The sequence below is a fragment of the Jaculus jaculus genome, chromosome 2 (genome assembly GCF_020740685.1).
Source record: "Jaculus jaculus isolate mJacJac1 chromosome 2, mJacJac1.mat.Y.cur, whole genome shotgun sequence".
NCBI classification, from domain to species: domain Eukaryota; kingdom Metazoa; phylum Chordata; class Mammalia; order Rodentia; family Dipodidae; genus Jaculus; species Jaculus jaculus.
Genome location: NC_059103.1, coordinates 39,715,307 through 39,721,762, shown reverse-complemented (window position 1 = coordinate 39,721,762; position 6,456 = coordinate 39,715,307). Strand labels below are relative to the sequence as shown.

Genomic DNA, 6,456 nt, shown 5'->3' with positions numbered 1-6,456 from the left:
TTATACTTGAAGTAATTTTGAGGTTTGGTTTTGACCTATAGAGTTATAAATAGAATAGGAATTTAAAATGGGAATGCATAGCTTCTAAATAAATGAATGTATGTATGAGGGGGAGATATGTCTGGAGTCTATATGAAAAGTGTACTTGGAATGAATGTGTGTGTATGTGTGACTCACAGCCCTAAGACTGCCAAATGATAAGGCTTTGCCTTTGTGTCTATTCTACAGAACCAACACAATAGGAAATTCATTATGGGGGATGTCCTCCACCAAGCCCACTGTCCTAGACTGCATGGTCAACTTTTACTGGGGTGTTTCCCAGAAGTAACACTGAAAATAATTAAAATCATAGGAAGAAAAAAATGCAAGATTCTTCTACTCTTAAAAAATTGTAAGGTGGGGCTGTAGAGATGGCTTAGCAGTTAAGCTCTTGCCTGTGAAGCCTAAGGGCCCCTGTTTGAGGCTCAGTCCCCAGAGCCTACATTAGCCAGATGCACAAGGGGCGCATGCATCTGGAGTTCTTTTGCAGTGGCCGGAGGCCCTGGCATGCCCATTCTCTCTCTTTCTCTCTCTCTCCTTTGTCTGTCACTCTCAAATAAATAAATAAAAATAAACAAAAACTTTTAAAAAACAAGTTGTAAAGTGACAGGATTAGAAAGCCACCTTGTAGCCCTAAGGGAAATCCAAAACTATCCCTAGAATTTTAGGCAAAGGGGGGGGGGAGTTATGCTGTCCCACTGTGTTCTGCAGGGGGAAGAAATGGTTCAGAAATAGTTAAATTCTGGGTCAGTCCCAGGCAGATGCTAGAACTTGGGGAAAACTGTCTTGCTTTCACATGCTGTGGCTGGGGTAGCTTTCCATAACAAGGACAAAAGTAGGGGGCTTTATATAAGAAATTTGCAAATGTTTTTAAGTTTACTTTATGTCTCTATGCTTCTATGGTATTACTAACAGATAACTGCCTCAAGATTTGTTTAAACTTAGAAGTACTCAATACTGAGTTTGCCAGAAAATGTCTAAGATTTCTAATAATGTTCCAATCTGCTTTCTTTTTTAAAAATATTGTTTATTTTTATTTATTTATTTGAGAGTGACAGACAGAGAGAGAAAGGGAGAGAGAGAGAGAGAGAAAGAGAGAGAGAGAGAGAGAGAGAGAGAGAGAGAGAGAGAGAGAGAGAATGGGCGCGCCAGGGCCTCCAGCCACTGCAAATGACCTCCAGATGCGTGCACCCCCTTGAGCATCTGGCTAACGTGGGCCCTGGGGAATGGAGCCTCGAACCGGGGTCCTTAGGCTTCACAGTCAAGCACTTAACCACTAAACCATCTCTCCAGCCCTCATTTTTTTTTTTTTAAATGGGTTTCAGTATATTCTGGGTAAATGGTATAAGTCAAGCCTGGTCTACTCTTCTAAGAGCTAATTCAAAAAGCCTTTTAAGCTGGGCATGGTGGCCTATGCCTTTAATTCCAGCACTTGGGAGGCAGAGATAGGAGGGTTACTGTGAGTTCAAGGTCACCCTGAGACTACATAGTGAATTCCAGGTCAGCCTGAACCTCTCCCCCAATAGAAACTTAAATGGTAATATTAAAAGTGTTATGGTAAGGACAATAAAAGTTTTTGTTAGTAGTTATGAGATAAATTAAGGAAGATAATCTGGAGAGAAAACTAAATGTTCGATATTAAGTGTTTGATGAAAAAGATTGTTAAAGAGTGGCTATGTGGATTGTAGAATAAAAGTATGTAGATGAAGGTATCAGTAAAGCATGTAGATGAAGGTATGAACAAGCTTAAACGGAAGGTTAAAGGCAAAGTTGATTAACTAGATGTTAAAGTACTTGATCAGATTACAGACTTCTTGAGATATAAAATAACTATTAGCCTAGGTCTTACATCACACTAACAAAGGATGGCCCTGGCTAGTAGCAGGTTGCTATGGTATTCAGGCTGTAAACTAAAAACCTTAACTCTTTTTTTTTTGTTGTTATTTTAAATTTTTTGAGGTAGTGACTTACTCTATCGCAAGCTAACCTGAAATTCACTATGTAGTCTCAGGGTGGCTTCAAACTCACAGCAATCCTACTTCTGCCTCCAGAGTTCTGGGATTAGAAGTGTGCATTGGGGCTGGAGAGATGGTTTAGCAGTGAAGGCCCTTGCCCTCAAAGCCTAAGACCCCATGCTCAACTCTCCAGATCCCATGTAAGCCCAATACACAAAGGCGAGGCTAGTGCAAGGTTGCACATGCCCACTAGGTGGCACAAGCATCTATAGTTCATTTTCAGTGGTTGAGGCCCTAGTGTGCCAATTCTCTCTCTAAAAACAATTAACTTTAACTCATTGATGTTACTCTAGTCATGATAATGGTTATGAAAAACTGACTTTAGAGTACTTAACCAAGTTGGCTAGGTTCCTCTATTTGTCAACCTTTTAACTAAATCTTAAGGTTAAAATTGGCTCACTAATATTTAATTCTCTCCTAAGGTTATTATATCTAAAACCCTGCCTCAAAAAAAATTCACAGAAGAATTATTACTCTGTTTTCTTATTTTATTAGGCAAATAAACCACATTTGGAGACAACAAACAGCATTTATTTGTCATACACTTGGAAACTATTTACTTCATAGTGAACAGTAAAAGAAAATTCTAAACAAAATTATGTTGTGATTTAAGATGTAATTCTTCAATTCCTCCAACAATCACATTGTTAATACGTTAGATTTAACTTACGTCATTAGTGAGCAAGGCAGAATTATAGAGTTGGTTAAGGTTTGACTAGTTGTAGATTGCGTCATAAAATTTTGTCTATGTTTGAATTTACTATAGTTTATAAAATTGATTTGGTGGAAATTGAAAATATTTCTTTCTGGTTCAGCAGATAATGGTGCTTGTTTGCAAAGCCAGATGGCCTGGGTTCAATTCCCCAGTACCCATATAAAGCCAGATGCACATAGTGGAGCATGCATTTGGATATTGTTTGCAGTGGCAAGTGGCCCTGGAATGCCCATTCCCTCTCTTTTCCATGAGTCTTGTTTCCTTTTTTTTCTTTTTAATTAGATCATGGCAGTTTAGTCCAGTTCCTCTATTCTTTGGGTATTTTAGATATAGCCAAATTTCAGAAAATGACTTACAGATTGGGTGGACATCTTATTTACCTTTTAAAAGTGCTAAATCTCCTCATAAAGAAAAAAAAATATGAAAATATTATATAAAGGTATCCTGATTCTGATGAGCTTAAAAAATTTGTAAAGTTTGTCATGTATTCATATTTAAGCCCAAAATGTTACTACATAATATAGATTTGTATTTGTTTTGAGTTCTGTTAGTGGATCTTTTGTTCATATTTTACTCTCTGTAGCCTCATGTGCCTTAAATATGTGAATTCTACTTTTTGTCAACATCAGACTTTTCCAGATATCATTGTTATTTATATAAAGTCCATGATGTTTGGCTATCAGTAAGCAAAACTATTCAGCTGAACAGTAGTAATAGAATTTTAAAAAAAGAAAGCTTTAGGCTGGAGAGATGGCTTAGCAGTTAAGCGCTTGCCTGTGAAGCCTAAGGACCCTGGTTCGAGGCTCGGTTCCCCAGGTCCCACGTTAGCCAGATGCACAAGGGGGCGCACGCATCTGGAGGTCATTTGCAGTGGCTGGAGGCCCTGGTGCGCCCATTCTCTCTCTCTCCCCCTCTATCTGTCTTTCTCTCTGTGTCTGTCGCTCTCAAATAAATAAATAAATTAATTAATTAAAACAAATCTTAAAAAAAAAGCTTTTAGATCTTATGTTTCATATATTTCATTTTAATGTTATTTTTGGCCAGTAAGAAACCTTAAGTTTTATCTAAAGCTTTTTTTGGTGGGGGGTGGTTGAGGTAGGGTCTCACTCTAGCCCAGGCTGATCTGGAATTCACTATGGAGTCTCAGGGTGGCCTCAAACTCACAGCAATCCTCCTACCTCTGCCTCTCGAGTGCTGGGATTAACGGCATGTGCCATCACGCCCGGCTCTAAAGCTTTTTTTTTTTTTTTTTTAAGTCTGGAACCATAATGCTTTTATTACCAGAATGTATAAAACACTGACCTTTTTGTAACTCTGCAACACTGCCTAACATGCCCTAAGTTTAAAAACATCCCTAGAATAAATGTGAGCCTGTTATTAGCTTTCACGGTTCAGATCTAATAAGTGTATCATGCTTGGGTTTGAGATAGATATGATAAAGAACACAGATCCATCCATTCACTTTAACCATAACCCAAGGACTTAGTTAGATAAGACACCAAAGCATGCAATCATACCTCCAATTTTAAAGTAGTAAACATTTAACATATATGATGATTATGTAATAAAATAGAGAAAATGTTATGTTAAATATGTTAATTTTCCAAGATCATTTTGAAATTAAGGCTGTTTAACCTCAGTATTTCAATTACATCATATGGCACTAGAGAAAAAAGTCACATACATATGCTTTTTTGAGGAGAATGTTACAAAAACTATCATGATTAACATCTAACATTAACTAATTGCCTCTAAAAATTACATTAAATGATCATTTTTGATTGCCATTACAACAAATTGTGATTCAGGGCATGTTACTTTCTGCTCACTACTGACTAAACACATACAAAACAGACTCATAGCAAGTATCCAGAATCAATGATTTTCATAAGCAAAACTTTTCTGAGACCTTAAGATTTGCGTCTGAGCATATGGTACTACAATGTTAGCTACATAAAACAGAATCTTTTTGAGAGGAAGCTCAGTAATGAAAGGCTGTATTGCATTTAAATATTGAATATTCACTATATACCCAAGGGAAAGGCTCTCAATGAGAAATACTTCACATTGCAGAGTGCTCTCTGTTAATATGGCAACACTCATGAGCATACCATTGTGACATTTCAAGTCAACAAGTATAGTGTTACTCTTTATCCTTTGGTTCCCGGTGACAATGAACTCAGTGGTAATGTCTCTGGTTTCAGTTTCAGTGTCTCTTGGATTACATATCAGCAGAGATTTCTGATGTTTCAGCTGAAATTTGGCAGTCCAAGAAGTGCACCAACAGCTCCAAAATAGCCCTCATGTTCTAGAAACAATGCTTTCTACTGACCCTTTGACCAATAATCCAGTGCATGTGCCAGAAGTGTCACTGAGAGAGTATTGACACGTAAAAAGTTCCCAACAAAGACAACTATTTATTTTCTCATTCACAGCACACATGCGCACCATAGACCCAATATTGTTGGTGATTGTAACTAAGGTGGCTCTTGCCAGGTCTTCTTTACTAACACTTTCTCGCTTCTCCTTATAAATCATATTCCCAAAACTAGATGCTACAGCCCAGCCTGGTAGACCAAATCTTTCATAATCTCCTCCATAAATATGGAGGACCAGCTTGTCAGCTTGAGTGCTGTCACCTTTGGATGCCATTTCAAGAGCCTCTTCAAAACTTTCACAGCCAGTCAATAAACTGCATAAACTAAGAAAGGTACCACCTCCAAGGCTTGTTCCAGTCACTCTCTTATAGTTGTCTTTGGAATGGACTGCTAAAATACTGACTCCTGAGCCGATATTCACGACCAAGAGCGGGTAGGGATCATCCAGGTTGAAAGGCATCTTTTGGCATTGCTGAGGTTCTGAGGCATTAACAAAATAATAGCATTCTGCTTGTCCACTGAAACTGACAGAATCTATATACAGCAAGCCCTTTACAAGGCAGTCAAGTTCATCCAGTTTGTGCAGGTGGAGGTTTCCAATTGTGCGAAAATCCTTTTCAAACTTGTAAGCACCACCTCCTGTAGCCCACAGCACGGTCTGTAATGTGGAGTTTTTAATCTCTTCCCATTGGGATAAAGGTAGGCAGGTCCTGGGTTGGAAATCTGATAAAGTGCAAATTCCCTCTTCCACCAAAGAGTGTCAGATCCTTCAGTTCAAGGTGTACATCCCGAATGCCGGTGGAAGCATATGCCACGTTAGAAGTCAAGTATTTCTGAATGCTTTTTAAGCTCTCAACTTCTTCTTGTTCCTCCTCTGCTGTGATATCAATGGGTTCAAAATATGACAGCTTTACTAGAGTACCCCCAATGTCCATGCCGAACCATGGGAAAGAGGGTTTCTTGGCATCCTTGATCTTCATGGCGCCGGCCTAAGGAGCGCAGGGCGGCCTGGTGCACAGCTCCCGGGAAGACTCGAGACGACTCCGACTCCGGAGGAGGCAGGGGCAGCTCGGCCGGTTCCTCCCCCTCTGCAGGCCGGGTGGGCGGGCCCAGGGCCGGGCGCCCCCCCACCTCCTGCGAAGGGGCTGCCGGGACTCGAAAGCTTTTTTATGTGTTTTTTTTTTCTTAAAAAATTAAAGGCTAGGGTAATTTTTACTTATTTACTTTTTTCGAGGTAAAGATCTCACTGTAGCTAAGGCTGACCTGGAATTCACTCTGTATTCCCAGGCTGGCTTCGAACTCAGAGTGA

General features: G+C 39.4%; 1 pseudogene; it reads right to left on the bottom strand.

Annotated features, from left to right (window-relative positions):
- Positions 1-5,008: 5,008 nt before the first annotated feature.
- On the bottom strand, positions 5,009-6,146 carry LOC101608598 (annotated as a pseudogene).
- Between the last annotated feature and the right edge of the window lie 310 nt (positions 6,147-6,456).